The 21,019-nt window shown below is 39.1% G+C and overlaps 1 protein-coding gene across 6 annotated transcripts in view; it reads right to left on the reverse strand.

Moving 5' to 3' along the window:
- Window positions 1–21,019, reverse strand: part of b3galt1 (beta-1,3-galactosyltransferase 1) — a 538,987-nt gene that overhangs the window by 232,686 nt on the left and 285,282 nt on the right. For all 6 annotated transcript variants that reach the window (XR_010002361.1, XM_062969194.1, XM_062969191.1 and 3 more), the window contains one exon: window positions 3,131–3,224. The gene's annotated coding sequence lies outside the window, so the exon portion shown is untranslated. The remainder of the gene's footprint in view (window positions 1–3,130; window positions 3,225–21,019) is intronic.

The raw sequence follows: 21,019 nt of genomic DNA on the forward strand, positions 1-21,019 counted from the left end.
CCAATGCACACTGCATATGTCTTACTTGTAGTGCAAAAGCAAAAACAACAATAAGAACAATGAAAGAACAATACAATATTTAAAAATAAAAACAATTTTAACATACATTTATCAGGATTTCAATGGGAAGTGTGGTCCTGCTTCTGGCCAATGAGATAGTCAAATTAATTAGGGTTGTTGTTGTTGTTGTTGTTGTTGTTGTTGTTGTTGTTGTTGTGTGCCTTCAAGTCATTTCAGACTTTGGGTGAGCCTAAGTCTAAAATTTATTTATTATTTATTTACTGCATTTATTTACTACATTTGTATCACACCCTTCTCACCCCAAAGGGGACTCAGAGTGGTTTACAAATTATATGTACATACAGTATATTATATTATTAGCATAGCACAATATTAGCATTATATATTACTATATTGAATTATACCACTATACTGTAATATTATTAGTAATATTTTATGTAATGAAGAATATATGATTAATATTATTATATGGTATTATTAGTGTTATATTGTATTACATTATAATATTATTATCAATATTATATATATATACAATATATTATATTATAAAACTGAGGGCGGGGGCCAGGTAACAGACCTCGGAGGGCCGCATCCGGTCCCCGGGCCTTAGTTTGGGGACCCCTGGTCTAGATCAATGGTTCCCAACTTGTGGCCCATGACCCAGCCGTGGGCTGCGAGAACAAAAATCCGGTTCGCGAACCTCCTTCCTCTTTTATTTTATTTTATTTTATTTATTTTATTTCCACTCCTTTCCGCAGAGCTGGCCAGCTCCACTCCTTTTGGCACTAATGTTGGAGACTGGTCCCTGGTCAAAGTGGTCTCTGCTCAAAGTGGTTCCATGGTCAAACTGGTCCCTGTTCAAGTGGTCCCCGGTCAAAGTGGTCCCTAGTCAAAAAAAAGTTGGGAACCACTGGTCTAGATCGAGGGAAGTCATGGTGCCTCTCTATTCGCTTTGGTTAGACCTGGAATACTGTGTCCAATTCTGGGTATCACTGTTCAAAAGAATTATTGAGAAGCTGGAAGGTGTCCAGAGGACGGCAACTAAAACGATCAAAGATCTGGATACCATGCCCTATGAGGAGTGTCTTAAAGAACTGGGTATGTTTAGTCTGCAGAAGAGAAAGTTGAGAGGAAACATGATAGCCATGTATAAATATGTGAAAGGATATCATAAGGAAGAGGGAGCAGGCTTGTTTACTGTTGCCCTTGAAACTAGGACTTGGAGCAATGGGTTCAAATTGCAGGAAAAAGAGATTCCACCTGAGCATTAGGAAGAATTTCCTGACTGTAAGAACTGTTCAGCAGAGGAACTCTCTGTGTCAGAGTGTGGTAGAAGATCTTTCATTGGAGGCTTCTCTGTCAGAGGTGCTTTAATTGTGCTTTTCCTGCATGGGAGTGGGTTGAACTGGATGGTCCATGTGGTCTCTTCCAACTCTATTTTTCTATGATTCTATACATATTGAAAAACCATTTTGAAAAAAAAAATGAGAGGCTTATTTTTTGGGGGGGGGGGGAGGATTTGTTTTGCAAAACTCTTTGGCCTGAATCCTTTTAGTTCAAGCACATTTAGTATATGTGCTTTTTTTCTGAACAGGGCACAAGGGGCTATTCTCCATAATCTCCTGCTCTATCTAACTTCCTTGATGATTGCTAGTCTCCATAGAGACTAATTAATTTTAGAGTTAATTTTATAATTTTAAATTCTAAACATATTTTGCTGGTCTGACTTTTCCATTTTCTTGATGGATTACTATGGAATGGTAAATGTTACATGTTATTTTTTTTATGGTTCTGCGAGGGTTTTGGGTGGGATGGTTATTTGTTTATATGTTTTTCTTTTGTACGGCACTGAACATATGCTGACTTTGTTGTTCATTGCTTTGAGTCCCTTTGGGGAAATAAGAAAGTATATAAATAAAGATTATTATTATTATTATTATTATTATTATTATTATTATTATTATTATTATTTTATTATGACACAGCAAACAAGATAGATATGCTGGATTTCATATCACAAAATCACAAGTTGAACACTTCCCAAGTGTCTAGGACTGTGTGATGTATTTTCGGATGATGCGCGCAGATCCCAGCAGGGTGGCCTTTTGCAGTTGGCAGATCATAATTTTGTCAATGTCTATTGTTTCCAAATGCCGGCTGAGATCTTTTGGCATAGCACCCGTTGTTGTTGTTGTTGTTGTTGTTGTTGTTGTTGTTATTATTATTATTATTATCATTATTAATTATAGAGCTATTATTATAGTGTGCTAATGAGGCAATAAGGCAGAAGGGGTTACCTTTCACTCCCATTGTAATTTATTAGACATTTTTCTACCATGAACTTCAGTGGGTATGATTGTCATGACTGCTGCTCAATTGCTTTTCTGTCTTCCCCTTGACTGTAGCAATGGCCCTATCAGGTTTAGCAGCTACAAGGGACAAGCAAACTATAGAGTTACATACACAGAGCAGTTATGCTATGTGAACCAGTAAGATATCAGACTTGTGAAAAGCTCCTAAGTGTAAGAAATCATCAGAAAAACACACAAACTCTATAATCTTATCCATCAAGAAGCTGTTTTTAAGCCATACATTCTTGTATTCAGGAATGGACTAAATGAAGACTAATCAAAGGTTACTCATGAAAACGGAAACTTCTCTAAACAACCTAAATTGAAAAATCTTTCTATCTCAAAATTGGCAGGGACCATCTGATTAACTACCTTTTCTTCGCTGCCTAGAACACCAAATCTAGTGATCTGTCTTCTAAATGGCTATCATTTCTGATTATGATGGTTGGATGTTTCATCCAACAGCTTTCACATGGAGGTTTGTAATAGGTATAATGGCTGGATATGTTTCATCCAACAGCTTTTACAGAATTTGGAAGAAATGAGAGCTGCAGGATGAGTGAAGAGAAATCAAATTACAGGCAAATCACTTCCCACCCCTTCTGCTAAATTACGTCTTCCCATAACAGGGGAACATTAACTGGACACCATACCATGCCACTTGCCCTTCCTAAAGGACTTTGAAATCAGTAAGAAATAAATTAAGAATATGTGAATTTACATTACTGTTGGTGCAAAGAAAAAAAATTATTTCTTACTTGACTTGTTTTCTTCTTAAATCTTCCATGACATAGCTGCTGCCATCTTGAAATCTGGATTGCGATTGATAAATGTCCTTGCTCAAGATTTGATCTGTAAGAACAAGAATTTCTAATTTACAGTCTGTTGTTTTAATAAGTATATTAAATCTTGAATCTCATTTGCGGAGAGAAAGTCACAGTGTAATGAAATGGAAGAATTGACAAATATTGCTTGTTTCTTTATCTGCACTGACATACTAAAACAGCATAGGAAACACTGGGAAAATTCAGATATCTGGAGTCTTTATTTCTAACACAGCAAGTTTCCTGTCATTATGAATTTTCTAATTGTTACTATAGTGCAGTATATAGGAGAGCTGTTGTACATTTTCATAAGTGTCTAATAATTTCAAAAGTAAAAATTATACGAGCGCATAAATATATTCCACTTTTTGCAAAACCACTCCCCCTGATGATATCAACATAATTAGCACTTTAGCCCAGTTTCCGACAGATCTTTTCCATGATTTTATCATGATGTATTGTATGTGTTTTTATAACTTGTTTTATTGTTGTTTGATTTGATTTGTTTTACTGCTTGTTTTTATATTGTCGTGACCGGGCTTGGCCCCATGTAAGCCGCCCCGAGTCCCTTCGGGGAGATGGGGCGGGGTATAAGAATAAAATTATTATTATTATTATTATTATTATTATTATTATTATTATTATTATTATTATTATTATTATATTTTGTCAAATAGCAAAGCAACATATTTTTTTTCAAAATTTCTAATAGAGGGAGAGTATGTGTAGATGTGCACAGATCCATGCATATTAAGAATGAAAGAGAACACAGAACCATTGCAGAGATTAGATATTCCACAAAGATCACAGACATTTACAGAAGTCTTTTGAAAGGCATTTATCACAGAACAGACCAATCTACGCTTATTGAAAAGAGGATATAGAAGCCTTTTTGAAAGATGCTACAACAGATGATTTATCAACCATGTGCAGAAAAAAGAGTTACAGGAACGAGGAAGGATTTTTCTCCCCAAATGAACTATTCTTTAATTAGTTTCTTAAACCTCTCAGAAGATATGTGCACCAAAGCTATATTAAATTGTAACTTCTATATATTTATACATGGATAAAATTATTCCTAAAACAGAAGCATATTATATATGCATTTCTCTGCTCGGATTGTATACATAAAAGTAAAAAGGGTTTCATAATGCACTGAACAAGATGTCAGACACTCTGTATTCTATTATTGCTATTGACCTTGCGGCAAATAGTGTATACATCAGGATGGAAAAATGCCCTGGCATATCTTGGCTCATTTGGGTGAAACTGTGTGTATCTCTATGCAAATTACAGCATTGAATTCACACCCGTGGCACATTCTTTCTTTAATCAAATAGGTTTTCTTGACAGCCAGATCAGCAAACAGCCTGGAAACCAGTTGGGTTACAATGAAAAGATTTACATTTCAACAGTTGCCCTTTCCTGACTTCTACCAAGCCCAAATTAGTTACTCCAGCTCTGCATATTATTTAGAACTAGCTAAACCCGGCCACACTTTGCTTTGGCTTAATCTGATATGAAATGAATGTGAAAGTAAATAAAAGTATTGTAGAGAACATAGATTCACCAAAACAAAAACAAAAACAAAAAACCACACATCATTCAATTCAATTCCCTGTCTTGTGTTGCTGTGTGTATCTGGAATGAAAGGAAAGGAAGGAAAAAGAGGTTTTACCAAAAATAATTTTTTACTATAAAAAATGGATTGACATTTGTCTATTTTCTGTATAAACATAAAGATCAGACGGTTTACCGACTCTGGAGCATCCGATGTATAATTGCCCATGAAAGAAGCAACTGTTTTCTAAATTCAATCCACACACTTGCAATGATTGCCCCTGAACTTTATTGATGGTCATAGCAAACACAAGGTGTATTGGAAATTGAAGTCATTCGAATTAGAACGCCATGAATGATATTCGTGGTAGTATGTCTTCACCCAGAGCCGGCCCAATGTAATTTTCAAGTGTAGGTGAACCGAATTTTGCCCCCCCCCCCCAAACCTTCGGGGTGAGAAGGGCAGGACACAAGTATGGGAAATAAATAAATAAAATCAGCACATTAAAAAAAAACACTCAAAAACAGGGGAATTCCAGACATGAAACAATCAGGGCCAGCTAACGCCTCCCAACAAAGGATCCCCCCAGGCAGGAAGCAGCCAGGCTTTAAAGTTGCAAGGCCATTCAAAGCTAATCAAGGTGGCCAACTGCAACATCCACACTTGCCTCAAGCAGACAAGAGTTCTTTCTCCCACCCTGGACATTATTCCACGGATATGCAAACCCTACTTGCCTAGTTTTCCAGCAGACCTCACAACTTCTGCGGATGCCTGCCACAGATGCCACATCAGGAAGGTGGGCCCAGCGCGGGCCGGAGGCCGGAAGAAGAGGTAGGCCTTCCTGGAGATTTCGCTCGCCGCTGAACAGGCCTTCCTTTTCAGCGGCGAGAGAGCCCATGGTCCCCCGGCAGGGGGGGGGGGGCCTCGACGGTGCCCCCAGGGACCATGTGCCCCAAGCGGGAGCTTCAGTGGCCTCCATGTTGTGACGGGCCTGTCTTCACTTTTATGAACTCCAATCAGAACGGTTGCTTCAATTAGATTATTCTTCAGTATTTTAACTTCTAATTGTGTGCCACTGCATAACTTTGGCTGATTGATGTTTCATAGTAATATAATTGGCACTCCAATTTTTTTAAATTCAGAATGTGTGACAGTAATTCGGGTACATCGAAAGAATGAAGAAATTCCGTTGGAAAGTTCTCTACTTCATTTTGGTTCTTTTTTCCCTTCTTGAGATAGGGACCACATTTGCCCTCCTCCAATCTGCTGGGATTTATCTCGTTTTCCAAGAATTCTCACAGATTATGGTCAGTGGTTCTGAAATAACTTCCACTAGTACCTTCAATACTCTTGGGTGTAGCTGATCCGGCCCTGGGGCTTGAATTTGTTTAGAGTGGCCAGGTATTGCTGAATGACTTGTTTCCCTATTTGGGGTTGGATTTCCCCTAATCCTTCATCCACTCCATGTTGCTGAGGTTGAGGATGGCTTTCTTTTTGTGAGAAGACTGAGGCAAAGAAGTAGTTCTTCCTTTTCCCTATCTCCTGTCACAATTACTCCATCTTCTCCTTGCAGAGGCCCTATCACCTCCTTGTTCTTCCTTTTTCTACCGACGTAAGAAAAAAAGCCCTTTTTTATTGTTTTTAATGTCCCTGGCAAGTCTTAGCTCATTTTGGGCTTTAGCTTTGCAAACCTTTTCCCTAAAGCAGTTGCCTATTCATTTGAATTCTTCTTTGGTGATATTTCCTCTTTTCCACTTCTTGGAAACTGGCTTATATAGCTTCAACAATCACTCACTAACAGGGAACAATCCCTGCTGTCAATCAACTTAAGTACCTAACCTCTCTTTCAATACAACACTCACATGGCAGTTAGACTTTGACCACAGAAGCCAAGCACACACCCAGTTTCCAATGCAATCTTAGACAAGGCTTACCTGAAGCCAGAGAGCAAAGATGTCTTCTTGCTTCCTCAACTTCTGCGAGAACCCGCAGATGTTACAATGCTCTTTAATATTTCCCCATCCTCAAAGCCACAAGTGTGTTGGGTTGCAATTCCCATTGTAATGGTATACCTGAGCCTTTGGGAAAAATTAAAGTGTCTGGCCTTACTCGGGGTCTATCTGTATACCTTCTGTTAAGATCAAGACCCTTAACATACAGAGGCACTTTAGACAAGGTGAAAAGATAATCAAAATGAGTTTACTGAAAACGAGATGAATAAAGGGTTAACTCCACCCAAGACTATTATAACATAGCTTAGAACAATACATTATGAAAAGAGCTTTTGCTGGTTGCAGTCATTTTTCTGGAGTCCTTGAAAGTCTTCTGCCTCTGATGCAAAGTGATGGTTTATAAGCAGGTGCTCATAAGTTGTCTAAATCTTCTTCCTTGTGAAACTTAACCTGGTCAAAAGCTTCTGTTGTCTCTGGGACTGGTGGTATATTAATACTGGCTGAATGCAGGTGCTAAGGATACCTGTTCTGGATTGCTTGGACCTAGGATTACCAGGCAATGCCCAAGCCTCTGGTCATTGTAGTTCTGCTGCAGAAAAAGGAGGAGTCTAGCAAGAGAGTTCTGTACAGGCAAGTGGAATAGACCAACTAAGGCTGGTTTCTAGGGGGTTTTTATGCTCCACCCAAAAACTAATACAAAGGGTGGTATCTACACTATTGGGAAAAGCTATAAACAGGGAGAACCAAAGCAAAGGAGAGGAAAAGGCAGAGCCAAGACTTCAAACCCATTATCCCTAGTCTGCAGATAATCAAAAGTGATGGGACTTGTCTGCACTAACATTTGGGTACCCAAATTGATTAAAAATTTAAGAGCACCAACCACTATGTAAAAGAATTATAGTTGGCCCTATGTATTCATAGATTTCCCATTCGTGGATTCATTGGCCTTTTGAAAGCAACCACAAGGTTGATGTGGCCTTCCATGAAAATGAATCTCACACCTCTTATTTAGACTAACTGTACTCAGTTCTTAAATCTAGAATGCCTTTCAAAAGAAAACCATGTTTTTTGTATGAAATGCCCTATACCCAACATTGCTTGGAAAACAATGTTACGCTGCTGGAGATAAGACATACAGTAGAGTCTCACTTATCCAACATAAACGGGCCGGCAGAACGTTGGATAAGTGAATATGTTGGATAATAAGGAGAGATTAAGGAGAAGCCTATTAAACATCAAATTAAGTTATGAGTTTACAAATTAAGCACCAAAACATCATGTTATACAACAAATTTGACAGAAAAAGTAGTTCAATAGGCAGTAATCCTACGTAGAAATTACTGTATTTACGAACTTGGCACCAAAATATCACGATGTATTGAAAACATTGACTACAAAAATGCATTGGATAATCCAGAACGTTGGACAAGTGAGTGTTGGATAAGTGAGACTCTACTGTACTTATAATGTTTACATGTCCTAAACCATCAATTCAGCAGTAATAGCCATCCGGAAAAAAACCCAGACCAAACCACAAATTAACATTTGCTTGTGGTAGCTTCGCAGGAGGGAGAAAATACTTTCGGAAATGAGTTTGCTTTGAATTGTTGTGTGTCCCCCACAGATGTTTTATAATCTTAACATTCAAGATCACCAGAGCTTGAAAGTATACTTATAATCATATGTTTTCCTCAATAACTGATAGGAATGTGAAGAAATCTTATTAAATCATTTGTCCCTTAATGAGGTAGGCTGTTCTGAGACACTGACAAGGTTGTGAAGTGTTCATTCAACCTCTTCATGCCTCCTGCACAAGAATAAGGCAATTAATGGATTCTTCTTTTTTGTGGCACTTTTGCCAATTTGTGCAACATGTCTTCAAATAAAAAGGCGTTTTTGCCATTTGTGGGAAACAAGTACATACAGACACTGAGAGCACAGAAGGATTGGGTGATAGATCAAAATGAGGCAAACAACCCATTCAGTCACCTAATGCTTTTTTTTAAAAAAATCATCTTACAAGGTGGCATATTTCATAATTCAACTGTGAATTTTGCCCCACTTATGCAATTTCCAAAAATCTAAAACTCTCGAGACTCACAGTAAATACCTTGCATCTGTGGAAGTAGTCTATAAAAGTTTATGCCACCAATTTTGCTCTCTGTCGCTAAGGTGCTACAAAATCTTTTTGAATACAATAAATATGTCATCATTTTGGAGATATATAATTTCTAATTTTTGCACAGAAGAGTGGGGCAAGTAAGGGTTTAAAGCTTTTAAACTAAGCTATAACATTACATTTATAACATTACAAATGACATTTGACGAGGGATAATGTCCCTCCTTTTAGTTATGGGTTCAAATGCTTGCTTATGTTGTGTCTCATGTTACTGCCCCCTGCTCTGTTTCTGTATTTTATCCCACAGCCAGCTTCTTCCAGCATTTAGATTTTTTTTAAAAAACAAAGCTAACAGGAAGAAACTATTTTAGATACAGGGTTGTTGTATGTGTTTCGGGCTGCGTGGAGATGTTCTAGAAGTATTCTCTCCTGACGTTTCACCTACATCTATGGCAGGCATCCTCAGAGGTTGTGACCACAGACATCAGAAGAGCTGCAAGGCCAAGAACAAGCCATGAGAGTCAAGACAAGATCCAACCAGAGGAAAGGTGTTCTTACCATACATCAAGGGAACCACTGACTGCATAGGCAAACTGATGAAGAAGCACAACCTACAAACTATCTACAGACCCACAAAGAAAATCCAAGAAATGCTACGGTCAGCGAAAGACAAGAGGGATCCTCTCTCCTCTGCAGGAGTCTACCGGATACCATGCAGCTGTGGACAAGTATACATAGGGACCACCAAACGCAGTGCCCAAAGAACATGAAAGGCACTGCAGACTAATTCAACCAGAGAAATCAGCCATAGCAGAGCACTTGATGAACCAGCCTGGACACAGTATATTATTTGAGAACACAGAAATTCTGGACCACTCCAACAACTATCATGTCAGACTACAGAGAAGCCACTGAAATCCACAAGCATGTGGACAACTTCAACAGAAAGGAGGAAACCATGAAAATGAACAAAATCTTGCTACCAGTATTAAAAAAACTCTAAAATCAAAACAGTAGATGGGAACCAACACTCTGAGGGCAGAGGAGCCCCAAGGATGTCTAATGACTGAACAAAGGATGCCCCTCAGGCAAGAGACAAAACCTTTCCAGTGCTAATTAGGGTGATTAACTGAAACATTAATGCTGGCTTTCTAGTGACAAAGGACTCTTGCCACACCCTGGACTCTCCACAGATATATATTTTTTCCTTTCCTTGCCTAGTTTATCCATACCTCACAACCTCTGAGGATGCCTGCCATAGATGTGGGCGAAACGTCAGGAGGGAATACTTCTGGAACATGGCCACACAGCCCGAAAGACATACAACAACCCTGTGATCCCAGCCATGAAAGCCTTCGACAACATATTTTAAATACTTTTGAGAAGTTGGATAACTTTGATAACTGTGACTACTTTTTTGGAGCAACGGGTTACAAATTACTGTCGAAAAATGAACTTTGTGACCTTTTAATTGGAAGGTAAGAGTCTCCTGCTCTATTTGATTCTGATAGAACAGAAGAACCCACTGGCACTGTTGCACTACATTACTGGCATGTACTTCTTGCCCGAAGCCAAGAAGCACCAATTTCTTCAGTTTCTGGCTCTGAGTGGTGCCTGGATCAAAGGCGCTATTGGAAGTGTGTCAGGGAAATTATTCATGTCTTTTCAACTCCAGGCTCTAGATAGTGTTTTCCTACCTGGTGGAAGGCATGCTCACCACTGTTGCCGCTGCCATTCTTCCTCTGTAGGTAGAGGACTTGAAGATCTCCCAGTGTAAGCACTGAGACACTTAAATAGAATCAATAGCGTGGCCTAAGCTTTTACTGAAGCTAGCTATATTCACATGGATATCTGTGGAACTAACTGGCAGATATGGGTGAAAAGGACAGGCATCCATCCTGTCACAGTTGTTTGCCACCCTACGTCCATACAGAATACTTTAATATATAGATCAGAGCTTTCCAAAATACATAATTGGAAGAGACCCCCAAAAGGCATCTAGTCCAACCTCCTTTGGTCAGACAAGAAGACAGCCAAAGCCCCCCAACAGACCATCCAGCCTCAGTTCAAAAACCTCCAGAGAAGGAAACTCAATTGAAAAAGACCCCCCAAAGGGCATCTAGTCCGATCCCCTTTAGCCAAGCAGGAACACACAGTCCAGTCTCTGTTTAACACCCCCCCCCCCAGAGTTTTAATTACTACAAAAAAGTGGAGTGCTGGTGCTGTTCAAATGTAGGTACTGTTATACCATTTATAATTTGTACAATTTGTTGATTGAATTTCAATAATTACCACTAAAATGGAAACGTTTCTAATTAAGAAAATAAAATCTGTTGAAAATGTTTGTAATTAACCACATGGAGCAGCTATGAAAGAAACTGTAAGATAAGAATCAACTGTAGTACACAAGAAGTGTAAAGGAAAACAATTTCCAAACTTTGTTTACTCAGTAAATATTATATGAAACACACACAAACACATATATAGCATGAAAATCTTGTAAGATTTATCCTCAATTTTTCTAGTAAATCTGCATTACTGTGTCACGGAAGGATGCTTGTCTAAAAAGTATGTCACCAACATGAAAACTTTGGAAAGCTTTGATGTAGATAATCATGTATCTTCTTCCTCCTCCCCTCCCCTCCTCTCTCCTCCCCTCCCTTCCTGATCCCCTTATTCTTTTTTATATACTGCTTTTTCTCTCTTAAAAAAAAGACTCAAAGTGGCTGTTTTATAGCAAACACTTGTTAGGTCATGTGAGGCCCAAACACCAAAGATTGGGAACCGCTAATCTAGAAAGTTCCATAGGTTCAACTGCTAGGTTGGCAGGAGCTGGAGCTAACAGCGGGCACTCATTCCGCTCCCGGGATTTGAACCTGGGACCTTTCGGTCTGCAAGTTCAGCAGCTCAGCGCTTTAACACACTGTGCCACAACCAGGCCCCCTACATAATTGGAAAATCATTTTTTTTAATCCAAGAGACTACCTTTCTAAGAATCTCTAGGTTCTTTAGCACAACTCTATGGTCTACTTCAACCAGAAGTAGACTATAGCTTTAGGTCCTCCAGAGTGACTATATGGTTACTTTCTGGCAGAGGTCGGCTTTAGAGTCATAATTAAAGACCTGCAAACCTAAAGGGAACATTTTAAGCAAATCCACAAAAGTCAGTCCTGCAAATGTGGAGGGCTGACTATACAGCATTCCCTCACTTATCGGTTCCAGGACCAGCCGAAATAAGTGAAAATCCACGAAGTAGGGACGTTATATTTATTTTAATATTTATACATTATTTTAGTAGTGATACACTATTTTAAGTCTTTATCAACCAATCGTGTGTTGATAAATTGCCTCCTTCTCCTCCCGTTGCTGCTTGGGCTCCTTTTCTCTCCCTTTGGCTTCTCCTTCCTCCTTTCCTTAGGCTGTAACTTGTAATGTTTTAATTATTTATAATAGCCTATTAGAGTTTATTGAAAAACCGCAAAACAGCGAATCCGCGAAAAGTGAGGGAACACTGTAATGACAAATTGAGAAATTATCTAAACACAATACAGTTATCTCTCCACATACATTGGGGTTAGGGGTATAGAACCCCTACATAATTGGAAAATCATGGTTTTTTTTTTAAATCCAAGAGACTACCTTTCTAAGAATCTATAGGTTCTTCAGCACAACTCTATGGTTTACCTCTACCAGAAGCAGACTATAGCTTTAGGTCCTCCAGATTGACTGTATGGTTAATTTCTGGCAGAGGTCGGCTTTAGAGTTATAATGAAAGACCTGCAGATTCCTAAAGGGAACATTTTAAGCAAATCCACAAAAGTCAGTCCTACAAATGTGGAGGGCTGACTATAATCGTTTGGAGAATATCATGAGAATTTTCTGTTTTTAAGACATTCTCACCTCCCTCCTCCTGCTCCTCTTCCATTGCTGCTGCATCAGCCTAACATTTGCCTGCCTGGAATTAATTCATTAGGGGCAACATCTCTCCCCCCCCCCCCCCACTTCACTCTTAAGGCAAGATGCTTTTATTGAGTGTCTGCCTGTCATATACTTGTTAAAGGCACAGCTTTTGTTGAATAGCATAGCAGAAAATAGTAGAAATTCAAAATTTATCACTTTGGGGAAAATGAAAGGCTTGTATCGTTCTTGCAGAGAGTACTCAGAGTCTAGGAAAAATAGCAAAGAAGGGGGAAATAAATAATGTTGCTTTTATATCAGGGAAGTTTGCAATGGATGGTTTGAATTTCACAGACACAGGAATGTCTCTTATCTCCCTGTGGAAGGAAATATTCTAGCCCTATCTGCATACGATTTAGTAATATGAAACAAATTCTTACTTTTGCCCGATAGTTTCACTTCATATGCTTCCTGTAACATTATTAAGGTACCATGCATAGAATGCTGAATGCTTTCTTTTTTCTGGGAGGGTGCATGAACTGTGAAAGCAGGGCTGGGCAAACTGCAGTTCTTAGACCAGTGATGGCAAACCTATGACACGCGTGTCAGCACTGACATGCCTAGCCATTTTTGCTGACACACGGCCTGAAAGTAAGACCAAGCAAAGTTAATAAGAATGGGACCTTCCAGGCTGCAAGCAGAGTTCCATTGGGAAGCATGGCTGCAGGGCAGAAGTGGCGTCCATGTGCAGGGAAGGGAATGAGGGAAGGTGTTTGCTTTCTGTGCCTCTGTGGCTGGCCCTGCCCTGCCTCTTACTTGTTCCTGGCTGCCAATGCGTATATGTGGCTCAAAGAACCAAGGCGCCTCCTTCCCTTGCTGCCATTCCTTCCCTCTGAGACACGGCTCTACCTTAGCCATGCTCCCTTCGCTCCAGAGGCTTCTGATTGGCTCCTGAAATGTATTATTTTATGCTATTATTCTATTACTGTATTATTATCATATTCTGTTACTAGCTGTGACCTGCCACGTGTTGCTGTGGCTTATGGGAATTCTTTGGTGGCCAGGTGGAATAGTAGTAAATAGCCTTGCAGCCTCAAAGCAGCCAGGCTTTGAAGCTGCAAGGTTGTTCTGTGCTATTTTAGTTAGCCAACAAAGGATTCCCCTTGGCAGGAGGCAGCCAGGTTGTGATGCTGCAAGGCCATTCAGTGCTATTCAAGCTGGCCAGTTAAGGATTCCCCTAGGTAAGGAAGCAGCCAGGCTTTGAAGCTGGAAGGCTATTAAATGCTATATAAGAGGGCAACGGGGGATTAGTAGCTTGGCACCAGGGCTTCCTGGCAGAGAAGGCACAACTATGAATCCCAAGACTGAATGACATTGCTGTCAGAGTATTTGCAGCGCAGCAGTAGTTGGATGAAAGCAGTGGAGCGCAGAACGAAGAGACACTCAGAGACGTTGGTAAAACTATTTACAAAGTTTTACTGTATGCAGCAATAATCAACACAAACAGACTTGCAGACGACAGACGAACACAGGACTGCTCTGTTCTCCAACAGAACTTGACTTGAACTCTAGGCAGACAGGACTCAACTGAACTGAACGCAATCGTTATGCACAAACACTTGTGTCTGGATACTCCCTAGTTCCAGCCACACATCAAGGTCATCATAGCTTCTTGGCAATTAACTCTTTCCACACTATGGTACATTCTGGATGATGCAATCAGTTGCAATACAAGCATGGCACAAATTGCATTTAAACACTATCAATACACAAATCCCACATTAACAATTGCTGCATGGCAGTTGAAGTGGTATCAAAATGCAGTAATCCTGCAATATTGAAACAGTCTTAGTCTACGAATAATACAACATGTTTCAGGGCAGTTACAGTGCTGTCACTGGGCCACACCCTTCAAGAAGTCACTAAGCAGGTAAGTTAAATAGTTTTTGGTATTACAATTCTACATTTTTGTTATTTAAACTATACATATTGCGAAATTATTGTTTTTTTCTCGAAGTGACATACCACCGAAGTCATGCTAGGTTTTTTGGCGAATTTTGACACACCAAGTGCAAAAGGTTGCCCATCATTGTCTTAAACCATGGCCCTTGGGTCCCATTTTTGGAAGCCCAATGTCCTCCACCACGATTTGCCCATTTTTTTTTGCCCTAAAGCGAAACAGAAAACCCATCAAACTTATGAAAACAAATAGATATATTTCCCCACAACCCCGCCCTCCCATTTTGAGAGTGGTTATGGAAGAATATGGAGATATTTGGGCTTAGTGTGTATGAGAGGTTCGGGAATGAATGTGTCCTGGCTTCCATGTAGTTGCCCACGCTATGCCAAAGCAAATCAACCTGCCTTGAGGGGAGAAAGGATATAGCTTGAACATATATTTTTTTTAAATCCCAAAAGAAAATACTGATTTTGTCATTTTATATAAGCTGCACTACTTTACCACAACATTGTGTATAATGAGACTTGAGCATCCACAAATGATATCTATAGAGGGTCCTGGACAGGGCCGTAGCCGGAAAAAAATTTCAGGGGCGGTCTGAAACTTTTTAAAGTGAATCATGAAGAGTAGTTCCATAATGCAAAATAATTTAGAAATCAGGCTCCATCGATAAACTTCAATGGACACTCATGGGGATTTGGTTAACCAGTTAAAATTCATGAGTAAACCAGTTTTTTTTTAAACCTGAAATATTTCTACAACCCTGGTCCTGGACCAAACCCCAAGATACTAAGAACCCACTGTATAAGCATATCCAAGATCCTAGGTTGTGGTCTTTCTCTTCTCATACCAGAAGCAATGGGCGCTCTTAACCACTTTCTTATTCCTCACAGGAAGCACAACACACTGAGGATGTAATTAATGATTCTTTCATGTTATTACGTGCCTTACATTATTGTCTACTTTTTGTTATGGCAAATGAGTTAAATTGCTCTGTACAAACTAGCCTTCCAAGGACAACTGTTATTTTTTATAAATTGACAAATTGGCACTAGAAATGTGTTTGATCCTTGTTCAAATAAGAATTAAAAAACACTAACATAAAAGAAGTGGTGCTGACTGAACAATTGGAACCATTAAAGGGTTGTTCGGGTGAGAATTGTGGCAGTGCTGTTAATACAGCTTGAAAGGTTAATTCATCCATTTTCTTTATGTCAGTGATATTCTGTGGCCTTTCAGAAGCAATGATGGGATTTTCTATTGCAGCGGGGGTAAAGAAAACAAAAGCCAAGAAATGGGACATGAACCTTGAAATAAAAAAGGGTGTTGATTTCTTAACTAGTGGAAAACCATCTGAAATTAAGGCAAGGCTTCTTCATAGGAGTAATGGAAAAGCAGCTTTCATGATTCATAGTTGGGATTCTCTCTCTGTGTAACTCTCATGCCTTTATAGAACACAATTTGTCCCCTGAGAACAGTGAATCCTTTGACATGATAGAAAATCATTACCTGATAAACTGGGATTGTCCAGTCCTTAAGAAAAGGACTCAGACAGACTTATTGTAATTACAGGCCATTTCCAGTAATATTCTTATAAGCCATCAATGTTTGTTATTTATGTTCCTATCCTGAATGTTAACATTATTGAAAGGGAATGGCAAGCACTGGGGCAAAATGGAGATCATCTTTAATTTGTGTGGGAGTGGAAATCCTTTGTTGAATCATAAGCAAAATGATCCATTGTGCTATTGTAAAAGAAATTTGTCATAGCTGTAGTGCAGACAGAGAATGGCCAATATATAGTGGACTACACACACACACATATAGAGAGTGTGTGTGTCCAGGCCACTATATGTAGAGAGTGTCCAGGCCACTATCTGGCTGCACTAGAGCAGTGACAAATCTCTTGCACAATAGCACAACGGATCATTTTGCTTATGATTCTCTCTCACACACACACACACACACACACACACACACATATATATATATACATATCTATCTATCTATCTATCTATCTATCTATCTATCTATCTATCTATCTATCTATCCCAGGTCACTATATATATAAAATGAAGATACTTCTGCTTGTGTTTTCCTATTGGCAAGGAGGTTAGTATGCTGGAAATATACATAAGTGTGTGTGTGTGTGGGGGGGGGGGGGGAATAACATATCTGACAACAGTGCTCCAACCCCTTTGAAAGTGTTAGGTTGGAGGTGCCTGAAAGTTAACTGTTGCAGAAACATAAAATATGTAGTCATAAATAATTTAATCATTTAAGAAACAGATGAATTGAGCATGGAATAGGAAATCACTTACTTTTACAATCAAATGTAAGCATGAGCAGTAAATAGATCTTTTCTTTAAGAAATAGAATAGAGGTAGTAGAACGTAAAATTCAGTATTATCATGCAATATTAAACATTATGGAACTGCAGGCAAGTACCGCAATTTTATGAGTATTCCGTTTTCTTGGTATTTCTTAATCCTGGAGTCTCACAATTAACATACAATATGTCATCATCGATACATTGTAAGATATCAAAATATTAATAGTCCATTTCTTTTCTGAAAGCCATTACATTCATCCTTAAAACTGGAAGTTTCTTCCTCATTGGCCATTTTATAATTCACAACTATTTTAGCAGTCTACAAGTAAATCAAGAATTTGAATAACAGCTTCATGAAACCACCATTGAAATAAATAGAAAGATATGATAGGGCAAAGATGCCCCCCTCTCTTTTTGCTAACTCAGAATCATGTAGGGGTGCTTGAGATACTGATCATATAGCCTGCCCATGTGTGACTTCATTTGACACCACTTTCATCTTTGCTATAGCCAAATTTTTCAAAATCCAATTATCACATGGACAGAAAATGAAGTGAAATATCCTGAACAGGGGCACAGACAGCAAAACAAACACCACATGGGTGTTGCCCCTTCCCTATGCTATCCAAAGCCTGCCTGCCTGCCTGCCTGCCTGCCTGCCTGCCTGCCTGCCTGCCTGCCTGCCTGCCTATCTATCTATCTATCTATCTATCTATCTATCTATCTATCTATCTATCTATCTATCTATCTATCTATCTATCTATCTATCATCTACCATCTCCAGTGTTATACTTTAAAATGTACCTGTTCTGACTTACAAACAAATTAAACTTAAGAACAAGCCTACAGGATCTATCTTATTTGTAACTTTGGGACTGCCTGTACAAGACAAGATATTCCACCTAAACATCAGGAAGAACATATTGAGGACAAGAGCTGTTGGAATAGATTACCTAGGACAGGCCTGCACAACAGTTTTGGACTTTAGCTCCCAGGATTCCAGACAACCTAACAATACATCTGGATCAGTCCTCAGACTGGAACTTGCACAGCTATTCTACTTTGGTTACAGTGGTGAATCCTGACCAACATAGATCTGCTGTGTTGAAAGAACCTTCCACAGCCACCTAGGGCTGTTACGTTTTGTTTTTGGAAATGGTGGGTGATCTGTTACTTTTCTTTTCTCCAATCTACTCTACTTGTGATTGCTCTACTCTACAGTAAAGTTATGTGGAAGATACATATCACAGGAAGGAAAGTTTCTACATTAGTGGCATGACTTTGTATGGGCTTGTAGCCCTCACATGGGAAACTCCCAATTTGTCCAGTTCTTCCATGTTACTTCAAAATTTCTCAAATTACCATATGTGTAAAAGTGCAACTAAAGAATTGACAACTTGCTATTCTTTCACAGTACTCCCAAAATCCACTACCTAAGAAGTTTTTGAATAATTAGAGGTTCAACGTGTATTAAGCCGAGCTAGGAACAGAGTTGCCAGTTCGCTGATGTATGATTCAGTTCCCTTATTTTTTAGGTTATATTTAACCTACTATTGTAGCATATTGCAGTGTTTGATTTGATTCATCTGAATTCATTTAAAAACTCCAAGGTGTTTGGGGGAAGGGGCCCTATTTGGGACAATGATACAGTGTGAAACCCAAGCATGTGCTCCAAAGTAGATGCTTTTGTGATAGGAAATGCGTGTGTTCTATTTTTGGAGGCCTATTCACACTATGCAGTTATTTTATACACATACACACATTAGCACAATGCCATTATAACGTTATGATTCCACTTCATTGACCATGGTTCATAGACCTCTGGTGACCTAGGGGATAAAAGCCTTGTGACTTGAAGGTTGGGTTGCTGACCTGAAGGTTGCCAGGTTCGAATCCCACCCGGGGAGAGCATGGATGAGCTCCCTCTATCAGCTCCAGCTCCATGCAGGGACATGAGAGAAGCCTCCCACAAGGATGGTAAAACATCAAAACATCCGGGCGTCCCCTGGGCAACATCCTTGCAGACGGCCAATTCTCTCACTCCAGAAGCAACTCTGGTTGCTCCTGACACGAAAAAAAAAAGACTTCTGGAAGGGGCCTTTTGAATGCTCATCCATCAATCTCCTATGGTGCCTCTGATCAAACTCTAAAGTCCCAGTTTCTTACAAGATATCAATTGCAATGGAAGTGTAGTGTGAGTAAACCCTTGGTGAGTAGGTATAGGCTGGAGGGTGCAGTGAACAAAATTATACATGTATGGCATGATCCTAAGAACAGTTGTTCTATCAAAATGGGCTTATTTTCTGATAATTATGCTTAAGATTTGTTATTCTCTCTACCCTTGCCAAATAATGTGTGTGCGCGCTCTCTCTCTCTCTCAATCTCTCTCTTTTCCTGAGAATCAGTGTAAAAATCACATTTCTTTTAGTTCAAACTGCTTTGCTTTCGCATTTTTTATGTCAATCATTTCTGTTTACTACCATAGTGAGGGAAATTATACTACAAGAGGTCAGAGAGCAAAACTATCATACTGGTTCATTTTGTTTACTCTGTGTTTAGCTAGCCAGCAATGTTCCCACAGTGTTATTGAATTGTATTTCTTTGCATGCAGGTGTTCAACACAGTGATGTGAAAAAGGAAGGTTTGTAATTATGACACCACAATAGAAATTGGCAGGGGACTCAGGTGTGCATTGTAGTTGAAATGACTTCTTAAGAATCTGCTCTAGAAACTACCCTGGAGCATCTAAGCAAGCATGTAAGACAGAAAAATGCATTTGAAATATGTGTATATATTTTATGCATAGGCTGCTTGAGTTTGGATCATGAGCTGAAAGGCAGAGAATGTCTAACTATCATGTCACTGATAGTTCAAGGCTTCTTTCTGATAAGAGGTAATCCCAGCTTATATAAAAAGGAGCAGTGCTGTGATTCAAGGAACAACTGCTATACTTCCTGCTATTACAGAAATCATAATAGGTCTTCTTTGAAATATTTGGCAACTTGGCAGCAGGAGATACCTGCTTTCCCACAAGCAAGGCATCTGTCAGTATCCCATCAACTGATATGGACAATGTGAATAACTTCAACTGAAAGCTATTTGAGAAGATACACAAGGTCCTACACAGTATCTCTTGACAGATCTTTTGTACAGGCAATTCAACATGTAATGTTGTGGCTCACAGGTGTGAACCTACATGTAGGCTATAATTTAAAATGCCCGAAAATCAGTACAGTTGTGCCAAGGGAACAACCATGAGCCATCTGCCTCAAGCATTGGGTATTATCCTGTTTCCCCGAAAATAAGACAGTGTCTTATATTAATTTTTGCTCCCAAAGATGCGCTAGGTTTTATTTTCTGGGGACATCTTATTTTTTCACAAAGACAAATTCACATTTATGGTTGAATTTTTAAAAATGAAAATTTATTATCTACTGTACAGTAGTTGTCATCCCAAAACAGCATAACCAAACTGTGAATCCTTTCAAGAATTTCTATATTATATTTTATTGCTATACTGTTTTAAAATTACTGTTTTAAATTTCTGTTTGTATGTAAATTTATGTTGTTGTTGGGTTTATCCCTGTGTAAGCTGCCCTGAGTCCCTTCTGGGAGATGGAGGTGGGATACAAGAATAAAGTTATTATAATATTATTATTATTTATTGTTACTACCTTTATTTCCATGTACAACAATCTATGGTATGTACATTTACTGATCCTGCATGCTTCCAAACAAAAACTTTACTAGGTCTTACTTTCGAGGGAGGCCTTATTTTCTATGTCTTATTTTCTATGTCTTATTTTCTGGGGATGTCTTATTTTAGGGGAAACAGGGTATATGTCACTGAAAGTTCAGTGAATCATCACACGATCCAACACACATTTTAGTGCCACAAATGTTAGACCTGTTTCTGAGTATATTTGACCTGCTGATTCCATAAATGGCACCAGTTTTCCCATATCAGCTCTAGTTTTTGAGATACAGTACATACAGCATATA

Source organism: Anolis carolinensis, chromosome 1, assembly GCF_035594765.1.
Source record: "Anolis carolinensis isolate JA03-04 chromosome 1, rAnoCar3.1.pri, whole genome shotgun sequence".
NCBI lineage: Eukaryota > Metazoa > Chordata > Lepidosauria > Squamata > Dactyloidae > Anolis > Anolis carolinensis.